Raw genomic sequence first — 26735 nt, forward strand, 5'->3', positions numbered from 1 at the left:
TCTGTGGAGCTAGTCAGATACTTCATGCAATGAAATTCATTAATAATTTTGCTTGGAACTATTTAAATAGGATTGCACGGTTAATAGAATTGTGAAAAAAGTTATGACTTGAGATCCTTTAATCATGAGAAATCTTTCAGGCAGAGCTGAATACAATTTTTCCCAACAGTAACTGATTTGCATAAACTTTCCGAAACAAAAATGTTAATCTAACATAGAACTTACCAGCTTTTAGTTTTAAAAACACCTTGAGGGTTATTTTGGAAGCTGGCACTGAGGCTGCTGTGCTAATGAGACGTGCCTGTTTGAAAGTCTGGTTTCAATCTGCAATGTTTGAACTAATTGCTGATTACTCAGAATTAAGTGTGCCTGGAGGTGCCAAAACAGATACTTGTATGTTAAATATTCAAACATTGCTTGGAAACAATTTTCCTTGAATATAACATAGACTCAACTCATGCAATCCCAGTGGCCTGCAGACAATGTGACATTCCTGGAACTGGGAGAAAGGTGTGTGCAAGTGTGAGTGTGACTGAGATGTGTGCATGCACGCAGATGATATGATAACTATATGTCCAGATGAGGAAGAGAATCACAAAGGCAATGATTGTAACATATCCAAGAGACGGTCGTCAAGTATGTAACAGTCAGGAGGCATGCTCCAAGAAGATTGCTTCAATACTCAAGCTAAGTCAACAGATTGACTGGAATCCCAAGTTTCATTTTCATTCATTTTCTAAGTCAAGTCAAGTCAAGTCAATTTTATTTGTATAGCACATTTAAAAACAACCCACGTTGACCAAAGTGCTGTACATCTGATTAGGTTCCAATGGGGAAAAAAAAAAAAGAAACATCCAGTAGCACGCAAACAGTTCACAGCGCCTCCTCAATGAGCCTCAAACGCTAGGGAGTAGAAATAGGTTTTGAGCCTGGACTTAAAGGAGTCGATGGAGGGGGCAGTTCTGATGGGGAGAGGGATGCTGTTCCACAGTCTAGGAGCTGATACATTGCAGCCAATACATTGCCCATCCCTACCTGGTGCCTTTCAGAAAATCGGACCAAACTACCTTGTTCCACTGCTGTTGTCCCTCTGGTGGTACGTACTTTGGGTACAGGGGTGTCCAGGATTTAGATCCAGCAATTAAGATGTTCAGTGATTATCTCCAAATCTGATTCCATGCAATATGGAAGACGATCTGAAGGTGGCAGTGTTCCAAATTTTTGCTGTCCACATTCCCCTCAGTGGTAGATGTTGCGGATAATGTTTTGTAGGTGGTACACCATTCTCCTCACACAATGCCAACTCTATGAGAATTTAAATGGAAATATAGATGGGAGGCACACAAGTGCACACCAAGCCAGAGGTCTGATCTCTGAAGGAGGAGCCAGCGCTGCCGTCGCAGCTGCGGCTTGCCTGCAGTCCATCTGTCTTTTGTGTTTTTTGTTGTTTTTGTCTGAATTGTAGTTTTAATATGATGTAGTGTTGTATGTTATGTTTTGGGGGGGGGGGGTGGGAGGGAACGGGAACTGTAACTGTAACATTCTCTCTCCAGAACGGAGACGCGACCTTTGTTCTGTGCCGTGTCTCCGTTCCCGTTGCGGCCTACCACCGGCCATGCACCTGGGACCACCTGGGTCTCTGGTTCGCAGAGCCCGCGGTCCGGACTCACCACCTGCGGCGCTGGCTGCCTGCGAATGCTGCGGGAACGGCTGCGACTCGTCTCTGGAGTCTCCGGCGCGGGCCGCGTGGACGTCGGAAGCCCGCAGGCCCCTGGATGGGGGCCGACATCGGGAGCTCCGGCAGCGGCAGAGGCAACGTGTTCGCCCGCCCCGAATCGCGGGGCTTGGGTCGGCCCGCCACGGACCTTTCACCATCCGGCGCGGCCTGAAATAGGCCGCGGGATTTTTTTTCACCGCCCAGCGGGGGCTTCAATATCGGGAGCCCCGACCGCCCCGACGTGGCAACTCCAACAGCCTGACCGCGGGACAAGACGGCAGGGAAGAGAAAAAGACATTCTGGCCTTCCATCACAGTGAGGAGGGACTGGAGGAGACTCACTGTGATGGATGTTTCTTTTTGTTTGGTGTTAGTGGTGATTGTATGTGTTATTGCATTTTTATTGATTAATCTTATTGGTCTTATTGTTCAACTGCGGGTAATGTTTCATTTTACTACACATTTATGTGTATGTAACAAATAAACGACTATTGACTATTGACTATTGGCTATGGAAGTGCAGCCTTGCAAGAGTAGCTCAACACTCTCAAAGAAGGGTTAATTTATCACTCAGAAGCCACTGAATGCAGATGCCATTCTTAAGCAGACCCTTACTTGTTAACAGAGAGAAGGACATATTCTGCGAGGAGTTCCTGATTCCTCAAGGACTGAGGGATGTTGAGCGTCAGCAGCTTACACCTGGCGTGAGCAGTGACATGCCACATATCCGCAGATTGCTCTCCTACACCAGTAGAGGGATAACACCCAGGAACAGAAAGAAGCAAGCTCTCCTCCTTCCACCATCCCCCTCCCTCCCCACCACCTCAATTCTCACTGTCCCCACCTACTCTCATTTGTACAGCTGTTCACTGCGTGTACAGTTGGGAAGTGGCCTGCAGTTCAAATCTGTCAATGCCATTCCTCATCAAGACATCAATTCAACTCCCATTTATAGGCTCTCAGATAACACCTGTGCCCGACAGTCAGCTGCTTTCAGTTGGTCAATGGCAGCAGTCTGAACCTAGCATATTTGGAGATATTGGAGATATTTGGATAAATGTCTTGTTATGAGTAGAAGGACATCTGTGATGACACAAAGTGAAAGGGAGCAGCCTTCCAGAGAGGGTATTGTGATCTTGTGCCAGGGCAATTGAAAAACATTAACAAGGCATTAGAGGGAAAAGGTACGAGTGTGTGAAATTTACAGAAATGTTGTTGAGAATGGTGATGTGGGGAGGATCGCCTTGTATGCATTTGGTTCAATGATTTTGTGGGCCCTTTGTACACTTCCTTTGTTTAACGTGTAGTCCCTCATATCCCATGTGGCCGATGCCTGATGCCTCTGCACAGTTGACGGTTGAGGTTGTGGATACGGAGCAGGGACATCCTTTTGGTTACTGCTGCCTTCCTTCTCTTGCTCTAAGTTCTCATGCTCCTGGCTCCTCCGCCCCCAAATCCAGACTGAAGAAGGTTCCCGACACAAAATGTCACCTGACCATTTCCCTCCACAGATGCTGCCTGACCCGCTGGGTTCCTCCAGCATTTTGTGGGTTTTTTTCTTCCTCCAACGCTGCCTGATATCTTTGATTGGCAAGGATGTGCAGCATGCTGCCCACAATGAAGTCTCCACATTTATGTGGTCCTGAAATGCAGTCCCTGTTTTATGTAGGCAACAAGATCAGAGCTTCGGGAGAACAGTAGTGTTTTCCCACAATCGCATTGAGACTTTGGTGGCTATCATGGAATGGGTACTCATTGCCAAAGTACACTGGAGGATCAGGCAACAGAGGAAAATGGAAATTCCCATTCCCCTGAATTTATCTCATCAGGTTGTGCCAACATCTAAAAGTATCCACCATTGTACATTCCCTGTGGGAAAAAAAGGCATTTATTTTTTCTGGGATTCATATCATCTGTAATGACCTGCACACTTTGGACTTTTCCCTTCATAAAAAGATGCAGGTTATTAATGGGAGCTCTTATGGAGTCACAAATGCATCTGCATTCATTAGAAGCCTGCTATGTTATGAGTGGCAACAATGTGGTCCTCCCTATATTGAAAATAATCAAAACAGTGTTCATAAATGAAATAGGTTCAAAAGCTCAAGGTGCAGAATCAGTTTATGTGGAAATATTAAAGTCTGCAATAAACATGGAGAACTTTAGTGTATAGTTTGGAAAAGCAAATTTGCAAAGAAGCCTTTTTTGTGAGTGTGTCTGAGATAGTTTCTTTGAACAATTGTAGGGCCAAGTGAGCTGCAAATTTGTGTGTGATATGGTTTTGTAAATAGTGAAGTGTACATAATGAATAGTGAAGTGGTCACGGTGGCGCAGCGGTAGAGTTGCTGCCTTACAGCGATTGCAGTGCTGGAGACAGCGAATGTAGTTCCATCACGACTATGGATGCTTATCTGTACGGAGTTTGTACGTTCTCCCCGTGATCTGTGTGGATTTTCTCCAAGATCTTCAGTTTCCTCCCACACTCCAAAGATGTACTGGTGTGTAGGTTAATTGGCTTGGTAAATGAAAAAATTGTCCCTAGTGGGTGTAGGATCGTGTTAATGTGCAGGTATCGCTGGTCGGCGTGGACCTGGTTGGCTGAAGGGCCTGTTTCCGCGCGGTATCTCCTAAACTACACAAAGACGAATTACAGGGGAGTCTAGGTGGGTTATGTGACAGGGAATGAAATTGGAAATTAATGATAAAATATTAGTTTATCCATTTGGAAGAAATGAAAAAGGTCATTTTTATTATTAAAAATGTCTATGGAATGTTTTGTTATAAATAGCGTCTGTGTTCCAGATAGCCAAGATATTAACAAATCACCACAGTGATTTGGAAGACTTGTGAAATGTGAGTGGTTCTGTTTTGATTCACAGTGGTTTTCTTCTCACTTTTGAATGCTGTTAAAGCCCAATGCATGAGATGCCATGTTGGGCACAGAGAAGTTGACATAATTTCTTCATGAAAGCAGTGATTACTTGGGTGACATTTCTGATAGAACGGTGAGCAGCAAATTGAGAAAGGCAGCTGTGGTGAGGAAGTAGAAATTCAATGTGATCTTGACCTTCACGGGCAGATTAGTTCAGGCACTGACAGGTGTGTGGTCACAGGTCTCCCCATAGACGTTCATTTACATAAGTGATGACGCAATTGAAGAAAAAAAAACAAGCCTGTAAATATATTCTTTGGTGGAGGTCCAAGGAGGATGTAATGTGTTTGAGGTCACGTTTTCATTGATGTATATATCCTTGGCTTCCCTGAATGGACAACCAAGTTGGTAATGGCACCCCCCCCCCGCAGTAATGGAGTGTTGCCAGCTGTCTCACTGCTGAAATACCAATTGAAACATTTGAGCGGCTTAAAGTTAAACCTTGTTCACTTCAGCACCCCTTGTAGAGTGTGGAAGGTGATTCAGATCAGTTGTGCAGCTGCCCAGTCAGATGCTAGACTAACATAGATCACAAAACCCATGTTGCAATTGGGGTAATTGTCAGCAGAAACGGACAGTTATGGAGTTCACATCAGTTAAAATTTAAATTGAATCCATGAGCACTAGGAAAGAAAGTGCTTCACAATGCACTTTCTAGGTAATCGTGTTTTGAGTAAAAGCAGCTTAAATAGTTAATTTAGCACAAAGTTCCATTTTGCCCACTTTGGACAGGAAAGTGGCCCCGCACCCCCTCACAATTTTAGGTTCCATTTCAAGATTATGGTGTATATAGTGACTGTGTTTTTAACGTTCAGATACAAGGCAATGTGGCGCTTATGAGTTCCATGTTCCACAAATGGAATTCAATGCTTAACTTTGACAGCGTTGCATTAATCTTGGGAGAGGATTTGGGAATGTTTTGGAAACCAGATACAGTTTATAGGTTTGCAACTATAGTAAAACACTTCCCAACTAGCTGCAGTTGTCAATTAGCCACACAAATTTGAATCTTGTAATTGATTTCTTGTGGTCTCTTAGATTCACATTTTTGGATAATGGACGGAAAATCTAGAATCTGATTAGTTCTCACAGAGGAACAAAAAGGATGGCCTGGAAGATCTTGTCCAAAACTTGAACGTTTCTGTGGTCATAAAACAGTTCACGATGGAGCATGTCTTACTGCTCATAGTTTCAAAAGAACGATGAGCATCAAAGGCCATGTTTTAACAGTAAAACACTCTAGATTTTGATAATCACAGGTCTTGATTGGGAATTATGAGCGAGATTCAGGCTACATCAGCTTTAATTATTCTCCATTCTACACTAATGCTGCCACACAAACTAGATCTCATGTGGTTTTGGTGCTGTACCACAAATGCATAACGTTTTTCTGCATTGGAGTCTTGAATTTCTCAACAAGGGCTGCTGAGAAGTGATTTTAACAATGTCATATTCCATCTGGTGATATTGGAGAAATATTAGCTTCTGGCAAGTTTCCAATTTGTCTTTGTTCTCAAGTGCTGGCAATATGGATTAGTTAAAAAAATGGAGAACAACACTGAAGGCAGGAGAGTGGGGATGGGGATGATGGAAATTGGAGGATACAAAGAGAAATTACAGCCCCAGAAAGATGATTGACCTTCACATTACCAAAATGAAAAGCATATGTATCGGGGATTAACAAAATGCTGGAGTAACTCAGCAGGTCAGGCAACATCTCGGGAGAGAAGGAATGGGTGACGTTTCGGGTCGAGACCCTTCTTCAGACTGATGTCGGGGGTGGGACAAAGGAAGGATATAGGTGGAGACAGGAAGATAGAGGGAGATCTGGGAAGGAGGAGGGGAAGGGAGGGACAGAGGAGCTATCTGAAGTTGGAGAAGTCGACGTTCATACGAAGTCAACTTCAGATAGCTCCTCTGTCCCTCCCTTCCCCTCCTCCTTCCCAGATCTCCCTCTATCTTCCTGTCTCCACCTATATCCTTCCTTTGTCCCACCCCCGACATCAGTCTGAAGAAGGGTCTCGACCCGAAACGTCACCCATTCCTTCTCTCCCGAGATGCTGCCTGACCTGCTGAGTTACTCCAGCATTTTGTGAATAAATCGATTTGTACCAGCATCTGCAGTTATTTTCTTATATGTATCGGGGATTAATGTGGATGAGCTCAGGATGTGAAAAATAAGATGCACTATCCACCTATTTGTATAGTACAAAAGGCACATGACTTCTTGGGCCTTTTTTTACATCAGTTTTAGTTATTCTCCATTCTGCATTAATGCTGCCACACAACTTAGACCTAGTTAGGTTTGGAGATACAGCGTGGAAACAGCCTCTTCCACCCACCGAGTCTGCACAGACCAGCGTTCCCCACACATTAACACTATCCTACACACACTAGGGACAATATTTACATTTATAGTCCATGAATTATTGCGGTAGATTTACAGTTGTAAGTAAAACACGTAAATTCAATATAAATATGGTAAATACAGTTCTTTATATTGTGCCTATTTTTTAAAAAAAGAAGTACATTTGATAATTTTACTTTGAAAAGATCTAATTTGGTAGTCTATATAATAGTTTGATAATTTGTATGTAAACCTTCCAATTAGGAGATTTTGGCCCTTAAAAAATGGCCAGTTTTCAATGAAATCATAGCTCACCTGACTGCAATCTCAACTCCTTTTTCATAGAAACATAGAAAATAGGTGCAGGAGTAGGCCATTCGGCCCTTCGAGCCTGCACCGCCATTCAATACGATCATGGCTGATCATCCAGCTCAGTAACCTGTACCTGCCTTCTCTCCATACCCCCTGATCCCTTTAGCCACAAGGGCCACATCTAACTCCCTCTTAAATATAGCCAATGAACTGGCCTCAACTACCTTCTGTGGCAGAGAATTCCACAGACTCACCACTCTGTGTGAAGAAATATTTTCTCATCTCGGTCCTAAAAGACCCCCCTTATCCTTAAGCTGTGACCCCTGGTTCTGGACTTCCCCAACATCGGGAACAATCTTCCCGCATCTAGCCTCTCCAACACCTTAAGAATTTTATATGTTTCTATAAGATCCCCCCTCAGTCTTCTAAATTCCAGCGAGTACAAGCCCAGTCTATCCAGTCTTTCTTTTCTCAATTACTCTCTTGATTAGCAGGAATCAAACTAATTCTGTTTTAAAATACTCTGACTATGTTTCTGCCATCCTTTTGAAGAAGGAATACCAAAGATTCGCAACACTTAGAATTTTTTTTTACCTTAATTTTTGTTAAGTATGTAACTCTTTACTTTTAGGTAGTAAATCCTATTTCTTGGTTGTCTAACAAAAGGAAACATGTTCTCCACATCCACAAGGTCAAGATCTCTCATGTCCTTATTTCAAATCAAGTCAGGTCTCTCAGTGGAATTCTCTGCCACAGAATGCAGTGGAGGCCAATTCACTGGATGTATCCAAGAGAGTTGGATAGAGCTCTTCAGGCTAACGGAATCAAGGCAGATGGGGAGAAAGCAGGAACAGGGTACTGATTCTGGATGATCAGCCATGATCCTATTGAACGGCAGTACTGGCTCAAAGGGCCAAAGAGCCTACCACTGCACGTATTTCCGACGTTTCTTCTACATTTCAGTGAATGCAAGCATAGACTGGCTACATCGGTTTTAATTATTCTCCATTCTGCATTAATGCTGCCACACAACTTAGACCAAGACGAGACTGCATCACCTTTTGTCAAACTCACACATTTAATATGCAATTCAAATAAAAGGAAATTAAATTGTGAATGTTGGAAAACTGTAATAAAAACAAAAAATGGTGATCAGCTAACTGACCCGTTAAACTAACTGGCCTGTACCTTTCTACTTTTGGTTTCCTTTCTTTTTGAATAAGGTCATTACGTTTGCCGTTTTCCTATCTAGTGCAACATCTTGCAGTATGAATTAATTTTAATGAATTAAAATCAATGCAACATTCCAATCTTCTACTTCTTTAAGAACCAGGATTAACATTGTAGCTCCAACAATTTACAATGAATATTTAAATTTAAGAAAAACATTTGATTGGTAAAAATAATCAGGAAACGCTGGCAATTTGGGCTACATATTGTGGGGAAACATAGATGTGTGCAAATGTGGAAGGTCACAATATACAATCATCTGTTTGCCAGTTCTCATTGTTGGACACCTCATCAATCTCGGTGGCAGAGTGTATAATTATCATTATTACCTTTGGGAGCCTGCCTGATATAGTTGTGCAGTTTTTATCTGGTACAGTGGACAAAGTGTTAGATCCTTTGCAATTAAATTTAGTGGGTTAACTATCACTGAGTTCTTAAGAGCATTTTCTCCCCTAAATTTCAATATATTTTACTGGTTCAAATAATTTTAATTATTCATTAACGTTTTTGAATACTTCCAATTGTCAGATAATAGCCAGGCAGGTCAGGGGTGCAGCTTTGCTGCCTGTCCAAATTTCTTTAGTCCATTTTGTGGGTAGTGCTTGTTCTTCCTCTAGTGAGAGCATTAATGGACATAAAATACGTGCCATGAGTGGGCTGTTTCTGCCAGGTTATCTATAAAAGGTATGTACTCACATTAGGTAGGTCACCTGTGAGTCTAGGCAGTCCATTACTGAAAGGAAAACCTAGAGCATGAAATGGTGTAAAGAATTTCTAGTCAACCAGCTGAGATGCATTATTTTCCATTTCTCTAACTAAATAATTCATGTAGATTGTAAGGAGCTGATGTTCTGATGCTGATTCTTTTGCATTCCCTTCCAAATATGACAACCTGAAAATCATACGTTGTACTTGATCTGTTTACTTTCTTTTAATTAGCCATCTATCCATGTAAGCCTAGAAGCAAACCTAAACAACCTTATTATGTGCAACAGCTTTTGAGTGCTCTGAACCTAATGCTTTAAAAAAAAATCCAGATATGTTGCATTCACTGCATCTTCCTTATTTAGCCTACCGATCATGAGAGAATAGTTCGGGGAAATGCATAGAGTTTTATTCAGAATAGGGGAATCAAGAACCAGAGGACATAGGTTAAAAGTGAGGAGAGAAAGATTTACTAGGATTTTTTTTTTTTTTTACACAAATGGTAGTTGTTATATGGAACAAGCTGGCGGAGAAGGTAATTAAAGCAGGTGTTATCACAATGTTTGAGAAACATTTGGACAGGTACATGGATAAGATAGGTTTAGAGGAACATGGACCAAATGCAGGCAGGTGGAACTAGTGTAGATGGGGCATGTTGGCCGGCATGGGTAAGTTGGGCTGAAGGGCCTGTTTCCATGTTATATGACCCTATAACTAGGAGTCATAAGGTTAAAAATATCTTTTGGATTTGGCAGATTCCATTTTCCTTTCACAAAACTCCAGAGAGTTGTCCTGGCAGTGCTTTAGTTTCACACTTTCTCTTCAGATAGCAGTACGGCATTTGTAAATCCATTGGGACAGTTCCAGAATTCAGGGGTTCAACAAACAAAATACCTAGTGTTACTGCAGCCACTAATTCTTCATCACCTGTTTGTCCCATTTTTCTTTTGTGCTATTTCAGATTGCACTACCATCTTTGCAGTGTCCTGCTGTATGACATTCCTTAATGTGTTCATTGTTATATCTATCATTGCCATGTATACTGTTTATGAGCTTCACACGAAGAAAGATTTTCATTGCATCCTGGTGTATATGACAATAAACTAATCTGAATCTAATCATGTTGTCACAATTAGATTTTAATGTATTGTTTCACTTTATATGTTGTTTGTCTTTTTTTCAAACATAAATCTATGCACAGCACACATAAATTCGCCTTTTGTAATTGCATGTCAGTGTTAACTGTGGTCAATGGCTACAGTCTACTTGTTAGAATTTGACATTGATCATTTGCTTTTCAGGCATGACACGATCACCATTGGCAACACAAGTTAAACCTATGCTTCCTCAAGCAGATGTAAAATATATCTCATAGTTCCATGCTCCTTTTCAAAATAGGGGCCATCTCTAATGTTCATTTCAGAAACAGATTATTTGGCTATTGCATCACAGCTGTTGTAGTTGCTGAATACAAAATGGCTGCCGCATTTCCCATGGATTCAATTTATGAAACTACTTAATTAGTTGTGAAATAGGACGGGACATTCTGAAAAGAACATGTTAGTATTAAATAAATGTTTCTTTTAAAAATAATAATTATTACAAATTTCATTTAGTATAATGAGAAATTATATTACCAACAATAGCTCCTGTAACAGCTATCTTGCTGTACATTACGTTCAAACATTATCTTTGCCTTTTATTGAATAGTTCTGTTTCTCTTGTTTCCTGACAATTAATCCTTGTATCTATTCCAAGCAGTCATAGTGATTAGCATTGTGGTATAAACAATCTTGAAAGTATAATAATTAGTCATTTAAGGCTGTCGTCATGCCCTTTAATTAGTTGCTGAAATCCTTATTAGAAAGCAAGAGCAGTCAAACTGAAACTAACCTTAGTTTGTGTTAGAATTTAACAGTATTTTTACAAAATACTCTGCGTTCACATTAAAGAAAAACCTTATAAACCTACTAATAGCCTGTATCTGTCATTGGAGGTCAGTGTGAACTCTGACAGCAGTATTATGACAGTTATCTCCATCACCCATTGCTGCAGACAGCTTAACTACCTGCATGGCTTTGCATCACTGATTCATAAAGAGAGCGAGCTGTGGGAACGATAGACATGTCTGAAATATTGTCGGCTTGTAAAATACGTGTGATAATTTTGTGAACCCACATATGCTATTATACATTATACTAAACAAAAAAATATTCTGAAGTGGGCGATATCTTGTTAAAACATTACAAACATTTCAGTTTTTAAACTAGTTAATATAAAAAACTGCAATCGTGTTATTTAGTTCACTTCATTGTTAGCATTCAATATGCCATTATGAAAAACATTTTTCTTAAAATGTCACAATCTCTTCACCTTTCATATGATTTATGATCATAATCATAAGGCACTACATTAATTGCATACTATCTGGATCCGAGAACTCATTATACAAAACATTAAAGCAAAGTATTATACAGACAAATATTTTTATTTTTTACTTGATCTGACACCAAATCTGATATCATGTTTGCTGTTAAATTGTTCTGTCACATGGAGAATTAAAGAGTTTTGTAGATATCACTTTCTGTCACATAATGCAAATAGATCTCTATTACCATGAGTAGGGCTATTGATTAATTTGCATTCCTCAATAAAAAACAAAATGTACACTATGTCCGTAGGGAATGAAAGTAGGCTTATGCTTCTCATGCAGAAATATAGTTTTCACTGGTTGCTAAATTTCATTTCAGATGACTAGCATATGCATATTTTTTCTTTTTATATCCATTCACAATAATTCTTGTGATGGTAATCAAGACCTTCCAAGCAAACTACCAATTTTCATTTCTCTTCATAACAGAGTGCATAGAGTAACACTCCCTCAATTCACCAACAATAAGGCTAATCCAATCTGTAGAAAGATCCAATCTGCATGGATCTGTCAAAATCCATGAAGCATGTATTTCCAGTAACTCATGGAAGGGCTAGTAAGGCAATAATAAATAGATTTTTCAGCCCGAAAGTATTAATGAGCTGGAATTCCGTGCATGGAAAAATAATAGTGGGAGAAATCACATCACATTTGAAAAGTACTTGGATGTGTACTTAAAGCTGCAATATGAAAGAATGTGTTTGAAATGGGCAGCTACCATTTGACAGTTAAATCAAAATGCACTGAATGGCTTCCCCCTGAATCTCACGTTTTTTGGGGGTTCCATACCCTCCCCTCATCTGCCCCTTGTCTTTGTATTTCAAAACAGTTTATCGTTCGCATCTCCCAGTTCCGATGAAAAGTCATCAACCTGAAAAATAATAGAGTTTCTCTCCAAATATGCCACCTGACATGTTGAATGGTGCCAATATTTTGTGTTTCCTTTCATATTTCCAGTGAGCAGAATATATTGCTTTTGAATAATGTCAGTCACCAGTGAAATCGATTTGACATTGGCGATGCCATTTTGGAGCCCAACGGTCCAATTAATGAAGGTGAGAAGAGTCTCGACCCGAAACTTCATCCATTCCTTCTCTCCAGAGATGCTGCCTGTCCCGCTGAGTTACTCCAGGATTTTGTGTCCATCTTTGGTGTAAACCAGCATCTGTTGTTCCTTCCTACACATGTGATCTGACCCGTTGAGTTAATCAAGCTTTTTTGTGTCTAACTCCAATTAATGACCTCTCTTGAGCATACACAGAACACATTTTCAGTATCAGCTGGAGTTCTATATCAGCATTTAATAAAATGACCATTACCTAGATAGAAATCACTGTTATATATGTGATTATTACATGCTCTTGCTGCTATTCTGTGATATGTCATGCTTTGTTGAATTAGTTCAGTTGCAAAAATTAGCAGGGAATGATGTGGCACACAATAATAATTTTCTGTCGACTTCCTACTTCTGCACAACGATTAGTTGGTGTTTAATTTAGAACTTGATATAATTGGGATAATGAGCAGATGGCACATGGTTCAGGGTAAGCTGGTCAAAGAAGGCATAAATGGAAGAAATGGGTTTTCTGTGGATGACCAGAACATCAGCAAGGAGAAATATGTTTGCATTTTCACAAGGACATCCTCAGATGTAGGTAAAAGGTCATAAGGTCATGTGATAGGGGTAGAATTTGGCCATTCGGCCCATGAAGTCTACTCCACCATTCAATCATGGTTGATCTATTACTCCCTCATAACCCCGTTCTCCTGCCTTCTCCCCATAACCTCTGACACCTGTACTAATCAAGAATCTATCTATCTCTGTCTTAAAAATATCCACTCACTCGGCCTCCACACCATTCTGTGACAAAGAATTCCACAGATTCAGCAGCCTCCGACTAAAGAAATTTCTCCTCATCTCCTTCCTAAAAGAACGTCCTTTAATTCTGAGCCGATGATCTCTAGTTCCAGACTCTCCCACTAGTGGAAGCATCCACTCTATCCAACCCTTTCTCTATTCTGTATGTTTCAATGAGGTCCCCCTTCATTATTCTATACCTCAACGAGTACAGTCCCGTTGCCGACAAACGCTCATCATGGGTTAACCTATTCTTGGGATCATTCTTGTAAACCTCCTCTAGACCCTCTCCAGAGCCAGCCCCATATTGCTCACAATATTCCAAATATGGCCTTGCCAGCGCCTTATAGAGCCTCAGCATTACATCCCTGTTTTTGTTTACAAGCTCTCTTGAACGAGATGCTAGCATTGAGTTTGCTTTAACGATCACCGACAAAAAGTGGTATTCATAACAGCTTCAAGACAATCATTTATTCTTGTATAATAGAGATCTCCAATTCTGTGATGAAACTTTGAGAAGAACAACATTCAATATTGGAATCAAATATCATTGCACTTACTCAATAATCAGTCAGTTTGAACCTGGCTTCATGGTGCTGCATTTACTAAACTTGTGCTACCAAGGAACACCAAAGGGTGGCTACTAGATGACAAGGCTATCTGCTGATGACAAGGCTCATCACTCAGCATGCAGTCTACATATGTGCATAGTAAGCATACATTTAAAACCTTGAAAAGGTATATGATATGGAGCTTGACCCTACTGAAGGAGAGCTATAATAAAAAACAGAACCAGTGTATTCTGCATAGCCATGTCAGAAAGAAATCTCAGCCCTTGATACTAGCAATATAACATGCTAATAAGGAGCTTAAGAATAAGATGAGAATATGAAAGAGAAAAGGGTGCAAGAGAGGATGCGATCTGGACAGTTAGTTCCTTCCCATAGTCAATGAAAACCTCTTCTTAATATAATTCCAGCGACAACTATCCAAATTGCCAATCATCAGCAGTCTCACTTGTTTTACTGATGGTTACTGCTTCCACACAGCAAGAGTGGGAAAACTAAAAGTTTCCTGTAAAGTAATCAATGACTACCGAACTTCAGAATAATGTCCAATTAACAAGCGCATTCGCTCGCTGATGTTTGCTTCAGCTCATTCCAGTGATCAAGTGCAATGTTTCCCCAGCCACTGCATGATTGCTAGTGGAAGGTTGGTGACTGAAATGTTTAGAAGGATGTACTCAAGCAACTGAGCTTGAAAGACCTGGCTGGAGACAACAACTTTTCATGAGTCTGAAGAAGGGTCTCGACCCAAAACGTCACACATTCCTTCTCTCCATGAAAATCAGTCCTGACTGGCTCAACAGCAAGCAGCAAGAAGATTACCGCAAAGGAAGACACAACATTCTGGATTAACTCAGTGGGTCAGGCAGCATCTCTGGAGAAAATGGATAGGTGATGTGTTGGGTTAAGACCTTTCATTGGACTGAAGTCTTAACTTCAGACCCTTCTTGAGTCTGTAGAAAGGTCCCGAAGCGAAACGTCACCTTTCCATTTTCTCCGGCGATCCTGCCTGACCCGCTGAGTTACTCCAGAATTTTGTGTCTATCTTCGGTATAAACCAGCATCTGCAGTTCCTTTTTATTACATAAAGGCGATTGCTGCAGTAATTCTATTGGATTGATGAAACGTTCAGGGAAGCATGGTTCACTAAAATTCACAGTCCCAAAGTTAAAAGTGTGAGTAGTCAGAGGCTGGATGACTACCTCTTCCTCTGCTATGAAACGCAAGAGATTGTTCAGATGCTGCAAGGAGGTTGGCTCTACACTGGCGGAACTGAGGCTGGTTACCATTTCTGTGCAAGAATGGATTCCAGACAATGCAAAATACTCCAAACTCTTTACCATTGAATGCAAGCACTCTAGTTGGTTTCTCAATGCATCAATATCTATTCTATCCAAGTCTTCTTCTGTTGACTCTAGTACCCTGATAATATTTTTTAGGTTTCAGTTATGCTCATCACCCAGTATGGGAAATTGTCTTCATTATCACCACCATCTTGCTGTTCCTCCAAGACCAAGTCAGTTTAGGCAATAGACAATAAGTGCAGGAGTACGCCACTCAGCCCATCGAGCCAGCACCGCCATTCAATGTGATCATGGCTGACCATCCACAATCCGTACCCCGTTCCAGCCCTCTCCCAATACCTCCTGACTCCGCTATCATTAAGACCTCTAACTCTCTCATGAAAGCATCCAGAGAATTGGCCTCCACTGCCTTCTGAGGCAGAGAGTTCCACAGATTTACAACTCTCTGAGTGAAAAAACATTTCCTCATCTCCGTTCTAAATGGCCTACCCCTTATTCTTAAACTGTGGCCCCTGGTTCTGGACTCCCCCAACATTGGGAACATGTTTCAATAAGATCCCCTCTCATCCTTCTAAATTCCAGTGCATACAAGCCCAGTCGCTCCAGTCTTTCAACATACGACAGTTCCGCCATTCCGGGAATTAACCTAGTGAACCTATGCTGCATTCCCTCAATAGCAAGAATGTCCTTCCTCAAATTTGGAGACCAAAACTGCACACAGTACTCCAGGTGTGGTCTCACTAGGGCCCTGTACAACTGCAGAAGGACCTCTTTGCTCCTATACTCAACTCCTCTTGTCATAAAGGCCAACATGCCATTAGCTTTCTTCACTGCCTGCTGTACCTGCATGCTTACTTTCAGTGACTGATGAACAAGGACACCCAGATCTCTGTACTTCCCCTTTTCCTAACTTGACACCATTCAGATAATAATCTGCCTTCCTGTTCTTACCACCAAAGTGGACATTTGACAGATATGTGCAAAATGAATAGCACCAGGGACCATTAATGGGATGATAGAGCAGGTATACAGAATTAACAGGTGATACTCTAATCATTTAATACTTATTAATTAGAGAACAATGAGATCAAATAAGATGGTAAACACAAAGATTTGATGATATTGGAGTTGCTGCTGCTGCTAACTCTACCTTGAGTAACAAAAATCACATTGATGGGCAGTATGATTTCTTTATGATGGTTAGAATATGTAAATGAGCACATCCCTTTGCTTTTAGATGCTGCCTCCTCTAAGTGTGGTGAAGGTCAGTGGAAGTAGCAACACGATCCATCTACCAGAAATCACAACACTGAACTCGCACACACTGCTTGAATCACGTACCCATCACTCAGTCAATAACAATCTTCATTCATCAATATTCCTACCTAACATTTGTGTGCCTTTCCATAATCTCATACACCACCGTCGAACACTCAGACTTTCATCTCACAGCTTACACAAAGTTACAACCATTGAATCAAGACAGGGTATTCATAATTATACATAACACCCATATTAACCAACACTCTTCCCTTGGTCTCAAAGGAAAATATGACAATCCAGGACTGCTCCAACAGACAAGAGGTGGAACCATGCTGTCTGTTCAGCGTCTTGAAGAAAGGATTTTAGATTTAGAGATACAGCGCAGAAACAGGCCCTTCGGCCCACCGGGTCCGCGCCGCCCAGCGATCCCCGCATATTAACACTATCCTACACCCACTAGGGACAATTTTTACATTTGCCCAGCCAATTAACCTACAAACCTGTACGTCTTTGGAGTGTGGGAAGAAACCGAATATCTCGGAGAAAACCCACGCAAGTCACGGGGAGAACGAACAAACTCCGTACAGTACAGCACCCGTAGTCAGGATCGAACCCGAGTCTCCGGCGCTGCATTCGCTGTATGGCAGCAACTCTATCGCTGCGCCACCGTACTATTGGCCATCACACAGCCTGTGATCAATGAAGGATCAAGGATCTTTGATAGTATGCTCACATGCAATGCTCTTTCTCACATCCAACTTGTCCTCTATTACACAATTAGTAGCCTTCAAGTTTAAATGATCATCAACTATGTGACAAACCCACACCTCATTGGCCAGAAAATCCTACAGTTCGATAATGGCCAGAAATAGTTATTCTTTCCCATTATCGGAACCAAAAGTCATGAATTTCAGACTACAAAGTGAACTATTATTAGTTTCTTCAAGACATGGAGATCAATCCTCATGAAATAAGATTTCTGGCAGCACAATTGGCCACCAGTTCAATATGCAGATATCAGTGAAGTGGTCAAAATGATTTTCTGTCAAGAAAACAAATTCTTCTCTCTGACTGAAATTAAAAGCTAAATCTATTTTTTTTTTTTTTTGGTGATCTGGGCATCAGAGACAAGGCCTGTATTTACAACCCTTGACTAATTGCTCCTGAGAAGATGGTGGTGAGAAGCCTTCCGGAATATTTGGGTAATGATACAAGAAGGTTCAGGAAGCTAGCTCAGCATCATCTTCAAGGTAATTGGGGATGTGTAATAAATTCTGCTGTGCCAGATGTTGTGGATTGAGTAGAGAGATTTTGCATCAATGACAGAATGATGATGTAGTTGTTACAAGTCTGGATGTTTTATAGGGTGAAAGTGGAGGTGCGCCCTTGTTCCTCTTGGTGGTAGACTTTGCAGGGTTTAGGCGATACCACCAGTGAAATTTAAGTAATTAACTGTAATCCATTCTGTAAAGTGTACATAATTCATTGTGTATTAGTAGTGGAGGGAATGAGCATTTAGGGTGGTGGTCAGGATACCAATTAAGCAGGCTAGTCTTAGATGGCTTTGCAAGATTTGTTGGAGTTGCACTATTCTCAGCCAGTGAAGAGTATTGCATCACACTCCTGAGTTGTACCTTGCAGATGGTGGAAAATATTGGGATTTCAGGAGGCAAGCATCACTACTGGATACCCAGCTTTTGATGTCCTCTTGTAGCCACAGAATTCATGCAGCTAATTCACTCGAGTTCTAGTTCAATGGTGACCTCCAGGATATTCATGAGGGGGAACCTGATGATGGCAATGTCACTGAATGTCAGAGGTGCATGATTAGCCTCTATCTTGTTGGTGATCATCATTAACTGCCAATGTGCAGTGCAAATCATACTGGCATCTTTTGGCATCTGAATATTGTTGGAGGCATAGCAGTGTGTAATTCTAGAGGAATTCACTTACAAAGGAGTTGCACATAGAACTGAAAATGATATATATATCCCAACTTCTTACCCACTGATGAAATCAAAGTCAGTGATGAAACAGTTAATACAGTTGGGCGTCGGACAATATTCTGAAGAGTTTAGTTTAAACATACAGCGCGGAAACAGGCCCTTCAGCCCAGAGGGCAGTGGAAGCCAAATCACTGGATGGATTTAAGAGAGAGTTAGAGAGAGCTCTAGGGGCTAGTGGAATCAAGGGATATGGGGAGAAGGCAGGCACAGAGTATTAATTGGGGACGATCAGCCATGATCACAATGAATGGCGGTGCTGGCTCGAAGGGCCAAATGGCCTCCTCCCGCACCTATTTTCTATGTTTCTATTAAGTCCACACCAACCAGCAATCCCCGCACAATAACACTTCCTACACTAGGGACAAATTTGACAATGACACTAAGCCAATTAACCTCCAAACCCGTATGTCTTAAGAGTGTGAGAGGAAATTGAAGTCCTTGGAGAAAACCCACGCAGGTCATGGGGAGAATGTACAAACTCCGTACAGACAGCACCGGTAGTCAAGATCGAACCTGGGTCTCTGGCGCTGCAGGCACTGCCAGGCAGCAACTCTACCACTGTGCCACCGTGCTGCCCTCAGAGCTCCTCCACTCATGTCCTAGGGCCGAGAAGGTAGTCTCCAACAATCACAACTATTTTATGTGTGAAGAATAACTCAAATCATTTTAGTGTTTTCTTCACAGCCATTGACTTTGGTTTCACTGGCTACCTTGAAGTTAGTCAGCCAAATGTTGCCATAACATAAATGGGAGTCACTCTCACCTTACTTCTGGAATTCATCAGTTTGATCCATGTTTGGAACAAGGCCCTGAAGAGGTCTGGAGCTGGTTGACACTGGTGAAACCCTGAACTAGGCAGCATTTAGGTTATTGCTGATTAAATGCCACTTGATAACATTATTGATCACACATTCCTTCATGATTGACAAGACACTGATTGAACAGTCATTAATTGAATTGGAAATGCCCCGCTTATTATGTTCAAGGGTGCACCTGAACAATTTTCAATTCTGCTGACTACATGTAGATGTTATAAACATCTACTGTTAGACTGTTATAAACATGGAACTGTTGGCAGTATCAAGACTAGTTCTCCAGTGGATACTTTCAATGTGACAGCAGGAATGCTGTCTGGCGTGGAGCCTTTGCTAAGTCCAGTGCTGGCAGCTGTTTCCTGATGTCACAGGGTGTGGATAAACTTTGGGTGGGGACTGGTCTCTGATGATGGGAAGGCACCAAGATGAATCATTTACTTGGCATTTCTGTGCATATGGTTGCCAATACTCGGCCTTGACATTATCATGTCTTTCTCCCATTAGGAATGGGGATGCCTTTGGCTCCTCCTTCTAGCCAAGCAGGAGACAAAACATAGTCACTCTACTTGTGCATCTAGTGAGTGGAGTCAGGTTGAAAGAGGCACAAAATTTCACACAGCCTATTCTGTGTTATACTGTTAAGTGAGGAATTGGGATCATCATTTATGTTTACAGTAACAAAATGAATAATTGTTTTCCTATTACTTTTGCCTTTTTCTAATGTCTGCATCTTTATCACTTGTCAAATTCAGATACTCCAGACTTTGCCACAATTATCCTCATTCAACCCGCTTGCGGTTAGTAAAAGGGTGGAAACTGAATTAATCCTGCTAAAAGTAATTTTTAATCATCAAATTGAGAATAAACGTTCCATAATATGCATTTTATAAAATATTTGCACAAATTGTGAAACCATCTCAAATTTGTCTCTTCATTTTTGAATCTAATTCCTCTACACCATGACTTTTCTTGAAGTTTGTAACAAAATGCAATCATGAGACATAAATAAATTTAAACAAAGAATAGTACCTACTAATATTAAAATAAAAACAAATTAAGCAAGCATTTGTACTTGAAAAGGTTTTGTCGAGTGATACACAATTTTGAAGATACCTTTAAGGTTTAAAAATTGCAAACGTAATTTGTTCCCCCACTCTGCTTTCATGTACTTTCTAATAAACAGTTTTCTCGAGTTGAAAATAATCCCCATAAATGGTATTTGTTGAAATTAGGCTTCCTTTTTGCTCCTCAGTCCAAGTAGGTCTCATAGGAGAGCATGTATCTCTGAAGGGAAGAAAAAAATCCGTGGACTCACAGCTGTTATCGCAACAGCTCAATAACAATGTCCTCGGGCCACAATCTCCTTGGAAATAATTAAAGGGTAGGTGGTTTCTTTGCCAAGTCAAGTTCCGAGACTTGCTTCAAGCAGACACACAAGATGATTAATGGCATTCTTGTAATGCTATGTTAGAAACAAAATGGCACCCAGAATGTATATTGCTATTCATTTCTAAAAATCTTCATCGTATAGGTTATAAAACTCACTGAGCATCACATCATTAAAATTTAACATTAATGTCTCAAAAGGATCAGTTTCTTCACTGCAACTTATCCTCCCAAAATGTAATAGAACTGATTTCCCAGGATATAGATATGCAATTTGAAGTTGATAGCTTCAGTTGCCATCTCATGTGTAATAATCAATTTGCTGTCTGGCTACTGCAATTTTCAGCAGCATTAACAATCCAAACTGCCTATTCCATAAAGAAGATAATCTTAGATGGCAGACTCCAGAGCTACGAGCGCTATTAAAAACTATCTTTCATATCAAGTGGCATCTCTGTTCTACAAAGGGCTTTAGCCTTCGAACTTTTCACATTCTGACCTGAATATTCTGGATTTAAAATTCTATCCTCATTCCCACCCCAGCACTTGTCAGCAATGCTAGGCTTGCAAAGGATAAAGGTCATCTCCAGACACCAGTAGAATCTGCACAAGATAGGGGTTTGATTTAGGCACCAAAATAGGTGGAGATATCGAGGTTACAGTGTTAAAATTTAAATATAAAAAAATGCCAACATTTCAGGCACTATACTTCATTAGCACTGCAAATGAGGAGCTGGTATTCCCTTTCATATTTGGATTAAGCACCTACATGTTTCTTCCTCTGTTTTTGGTGCATTTTTATATATTATTAGCTGTTGACCTCAGTTTGGTACAATCAGTAAATGATTTTGGTTGAATGATTTCAATTAAGAAAAGCCCGGTTCTCATGTTCAGAAACTATATCTGAATTAGGGATCAACATATTAGCACAGAATTGCACTGTATTTTGATGCCGTAAATCCATGTATACTAAAAAGGAACAATTTAGTTTAAATAAGATAATGTAAGTGGAAGGGACAAACACAAAGTTTTTATGATACATTTTCGGAAAAAAAATCCAAATTACATAAAATATTACTATGTATAGAAACATAGAAAATAGGTGCAGGAGTAGGCCATTCGGCCCTTCGAGCCTGCACCGCCATTCAATATGATCATGGCTGATCATCCAGCTCAGTAACCTGTACCTGCCTTCTCTCCATACCCCCTGATCCCTTTAGCAAAAAGGGCCACATCTAACTCCCTCTTAAATATAGCCAATGAACTGGCCTCAACTACCTTCTGTGGCAGAGAATTCCACAGACTCACCACTCTCTGTGTGAAGAAATGTTTTCTCATCTCGGTCCTAAAAGACTTCCCCCTTATCCTTAAGCTGTGACCCCTGGTTCTGGACTCCCCCAACATCGGGAACAATCTTCCCGCATCTAGCCTCTCCAACCCCTTAAGAATTTTATATGTTTCTATAAGATCCCTCCTCAGTCTTCTAAATTCCAGCGAGTACAAGCCTAGTCTATCCAGTCTTTCTTCATATGAAAGTCCCGCCATCCCAGGGATCAATCTGGTGAACCTTCTCTGTACTCCCTCTAAGGCAAGAACGTCTTTCCTCAGATTAGGAGTCCAAAACTGCACACAATACTCCAGGTGCGGAGTATGTTTTAGATTTTGGATAAACTTTGAAACTTAATTTATCTCTCAAATATAAATACACTAATGTAGACATTTTCACTTTCTCTTTTACAATATAATAATTATTATGCTATTCACTATTTTTAGCATATTTAAACAAACTGAATGAATTCATTACGTTTGATTTAACATATGATGAATACAGAAAAAAAGGTATGAAGGCAACTATAATAAATATTAACAAGTTGCATGTTCGTAATCTCCGGAACTAGATGCTAAACTAGTCAATTATTGAGTTACTCCAGCTTTTATTGTCTATCTCTGGTGTAAACCAACATCTGCAGTTCCTTCCTACACAATCAGTTCAGGTGTTGTTCAGTGTACAAACAAAATCCAAATGAGTACAGTACATTTTCTTGGGAATCGTCCAACAATATTTTAATCAGATCATGTTAAGAACAAAGTATTTTAATCAGTTCAGAATGACAATGACAATGGTCATTGTTCAGAACTGAGTCGGTAAATAATAAATCATTGGGAGCAAGGAAGTTCAAATACGTGCCAACATTCAACTCTGACTACTGCAATAACAATCGGTAAGAACTAAAAAAGAAATGAATAATATGGATGTGAATTTTAATGTAGTGCCTTGAATAGCAATGTCCTAGATGACGTGTCCTGTGCCACAGATCCCTTTACAGTTTAATAAATCAGCATTGCTGCCTATCATCAACAAAATACATGGTGTTTGATCCAGAAACACTAGCGTTTCCTAAAATAAACAGTAATCATAAATCGAACATGTTGCAGTTGAAGTGTGATTGCAGTAATGATGCAAAATCTGCAGTGAAACTAAAGGCAAGCTCAACCTTACTAGAATTTGGATATCTATGTAAGATAATCTTGTGACACTTCGAGCTCATTTCTAAGCCAAACATTCACATTACTGTATCATTAACTCTATCAATGTCAAGAGTATTCAGGAGTTTAGAACAATATTGAATTAGAAAATAATGAAATTAGCAGTCATTTTTATATGGCAGTTTGCCTAATGTAAAATGCATTAATGCAGTCAGAAAATTGTGGCATCTCCCATGTGACACAGTTTTTGCCAAAGGCTCTGATGAACTAGGTGTCTTATTGATATACCGACAGTTAACACAATTAGTCAGATATCTAGAAGCAGCAGGTTGTGAAAGACTTGTGAAGGTTTGATCAAACACTCACTCTAGCAAAACCTTTTTAATGATAATCACAGAGAAAAGGAAGCAGGAATGGAGTTTTTGGAGGACACAATATATTTTCTTTTGGTTACGTGACAAGAGATATATTGCCACATCTACAGCTGATAATTAAAATGAAAATATCTTTGTTATTTCTGTCACTTGATTAATTTCTCAGGAAAACAGATCATTAGTTAAGATGGAGGATTTGCTGCATTGAGCACGATGAAAATAGGACTTGCTATGATGGGTAAGGTGAACCTGTTTAAAGAGGTCCCAGCTCATAGGTGCCATGCCATTTAAGTAACAAAACTATTTCTTGGGTACACAGTTTCCCATACACTGATTATCCCAAACTCAGCATCATCCCACCTCAACTCACTTCCCTCCCTCATGAGTATTATTTTAACTCCCAGTCCCTCTACCATTTAGCAACCATGCTTGTTCACATCATACGCCTTTGCCTGATCTGTCCAACTGATATGTTAATCCATGTGCCCTCCATCTTACACCAATGAGCAAGCTGAAGTGATTTCCTTGAGAACACTTATTACACAAGGCTTGTTCTAGTGCACAAAATGCTGGAGTAACTCAATGGGACAGGCAGCATCTCTGGATAGAAGGAATGGGTGACGTTTTGGGTCGAGGCCCATTTTCAGACTGACCCAACCTGAAACGTCACCCATTCCTTCGATCCAAAAATGTTGCCTATCCCGCTGAGTTACTCCAGCATTTTGTGTCTATCTTCGGTGCATATTAGCATCTGCAGTTCCTTCCTACACATTGTTCTAGTGCACTCAATGTCTTGGGCCACAAATGCAAAAGAATGTTGTAATCTGGCAAAAGTGCAAACTCTCTGGCCTATAAACATCACACATTAAATCATACCCACCCGCTTACGAACAAAATTCTAGGTCTATGTTTTTAACCTTGCACAGAGAAAATGAACACCTGGATTTGATGCCACAATGACCAGCAACTTTAAAATCACAGCCTTTTAAAGTGGGGAAACAAGCAAAGAAAACGGCAAGGAAATATTCTCTATCTTTTCCATGCATTAGTTCTGAAACAAGTGTTAAATTTTTAATACCTACAATGTCAAATAAGATGACAAAACACTCCAATTAAATTGTTGGGCAAAGACCTAAACCTCAGTTGAAAAATGTTTTACTTAATATGTGACTCAGATCAGATATGTGATTTTTTCTGACCAAATTATTAAGGCAGTTGAAATAAATCAAAATTATTTCCAGAGCACGTTAAATTTTCTCTGTGCATTTGTAGCAAAGTTATAAATGTTGTTATGTCTAGTCCAAAAAAGGAAATATTTTCCAATGGTTGCCAAAATGCCAGAAGGGTGCCTCATCATTAAGCAGCGCACATTAGCTCATGTCACCTTCTGTGATTTTGAATTAAAAATCTTTTTTTTAATGCCTAAATAGAATATTCAAAGTGTTCGCACATCAGTATTATTCAAAGTAATTTTCTATTGGCTGCAATTAGCAAATAAATATGTATGGCTTCCCCCCCCCCCCCCCCCCCCATACAAATCTAAGGCATTTTTACTTTGCAATGTTTTAGATCTTTTCATTTTTTAGTTTTGGAGATACAGCGCGATAACAAGCCCTTCGGCTTATCGGGTCTGCACAGGCCAATGATCCCCCACATTAACACTAGGGACAATTTACACTTATACCAAGCCAATTAACCTATAAACCTGTACGTCTTTGGAATGTGGGAGGAAACTGAAGATCTCGGAGAAAATCCTTGCAGTTACAGGGAGAACTACGTGCAGACAACACCCATAGTCGGGATCTAACCCAGGTTTCTGGCACTGCAAGCGCTGTAAGGCAGCAACTCTACTGCTGCACCACTGTGCCGCCCCTTGGCGCCACCATACCGCCCTTTGTGTTTTTAATGTTCAAAATTTAATTTCAGGACCAAGAAACAACACAATCTCACTTCATACAGTGAAATAAAATGGGACCAAAATTCATAACAATGCCATCATATCATATCATATCATATATATACAGCCGGAAACAGGCCTTTTCGGCCCACCAAGTCCGTGCCGCCCAGTGATCCCCGTACATTAACACTATCCTACACCCACTAGGGACAATTTTTTACATTTACCCAGCCAATTAACCTACATACCTGTACGTCTTTGGAGTGTGGGAGGAAACCGAAGATCTCGGAGAAAACCCACGCAGGTCACGGGGAGAACGTACAAACTCCTTACAGTGCAGCACCCATAGTCAGGATCGAACCTGAGTCTCCGGCGCTGCATTCGCTGTAAAGCAGCAACTCTACCGCTGCACTACCGTGCCGCCATGTTTGCAGCCTGAGTGGAAGAAATGCATTTCTTCACACAGAGAGTGGTGAGTCTGTGGAATTCTCTGCCGCAGAAGGTAGTTGAGGCCAGTTCATTGGCTATATTTAAGAGGGAGTTAGATGTGGCCCTTATGGCTAAAGGGATCAGGGGGTATGGAGAGAAGGCAGGTACAGGTTACTGAGCTGGATGATCAGCCATGATCATATTGAATGGCGGTGCAGGCTCGAAGGGCCGAATGGCCTACTCCTGCACCTATTTTCTATGTTTCTATGTATGAGTTGAGAAAGTTGCAAATAGGCTTCAGGGAAATATAGACAGCCGAAATAGGTGTAGGCACAGCCGGTAGAATGTAACGTAGAAAACTGTGATTTTTTTCACTTCGGTGGGAAAGTAGAAAAGAGTTTTGTTTAAATATTTGGAGATTGAATGTTGGTGGTCAGAGGGGCCTGAGGGTCTTTGCACACAATTCACTGAAAGCAAAGCAATTCAGAAGACAAGATGTTAGCCTATATTGCAAGGAAACTTGAGTACAATAGTAAACAGATCTGACTGGAATGAGTTGTCCCAGTGAGACTGCACTTGTTTTTTTAAATGTAGATATATGGTGTCACTCCTCAAGGAACAAATTATTGCAGTGGATGGAGCGGAAAGAGGGTGAACTAAATTGATTCGCAGATTGG

The 26735-nt window shown here is 40.6% G+C and overlaps 1 protein-coding gene across 30 annotated transcripts in view; it reads right to left on the reverse strand.

The window, feature by feature from the left end:
* nrxn1a (neurexin 1a) overlaps window positions 1-26735 on the reverse strand; it is a 1341442-nt gene that overhangs the window by 356752 nt on the left and 957955 nt on the right. The gene's annotated exons all lie outside the window — the stretch shown is intronic.

Source organism: Rhinoraja longicauda, chromosome 9 (assembly GCF_053455715.1).
Source record: "Rhinoraja longicauda isolate Sanriku21f chromosome 9, sRhiLon1.1, whole genome shotgun sequence".
NCBI lineage: Eukaryota > Metazoa > Chordata > Chondrichthyes > Rajiformes > Arhynchobatidae > Rhinoraja > Rhinoraja longicauda.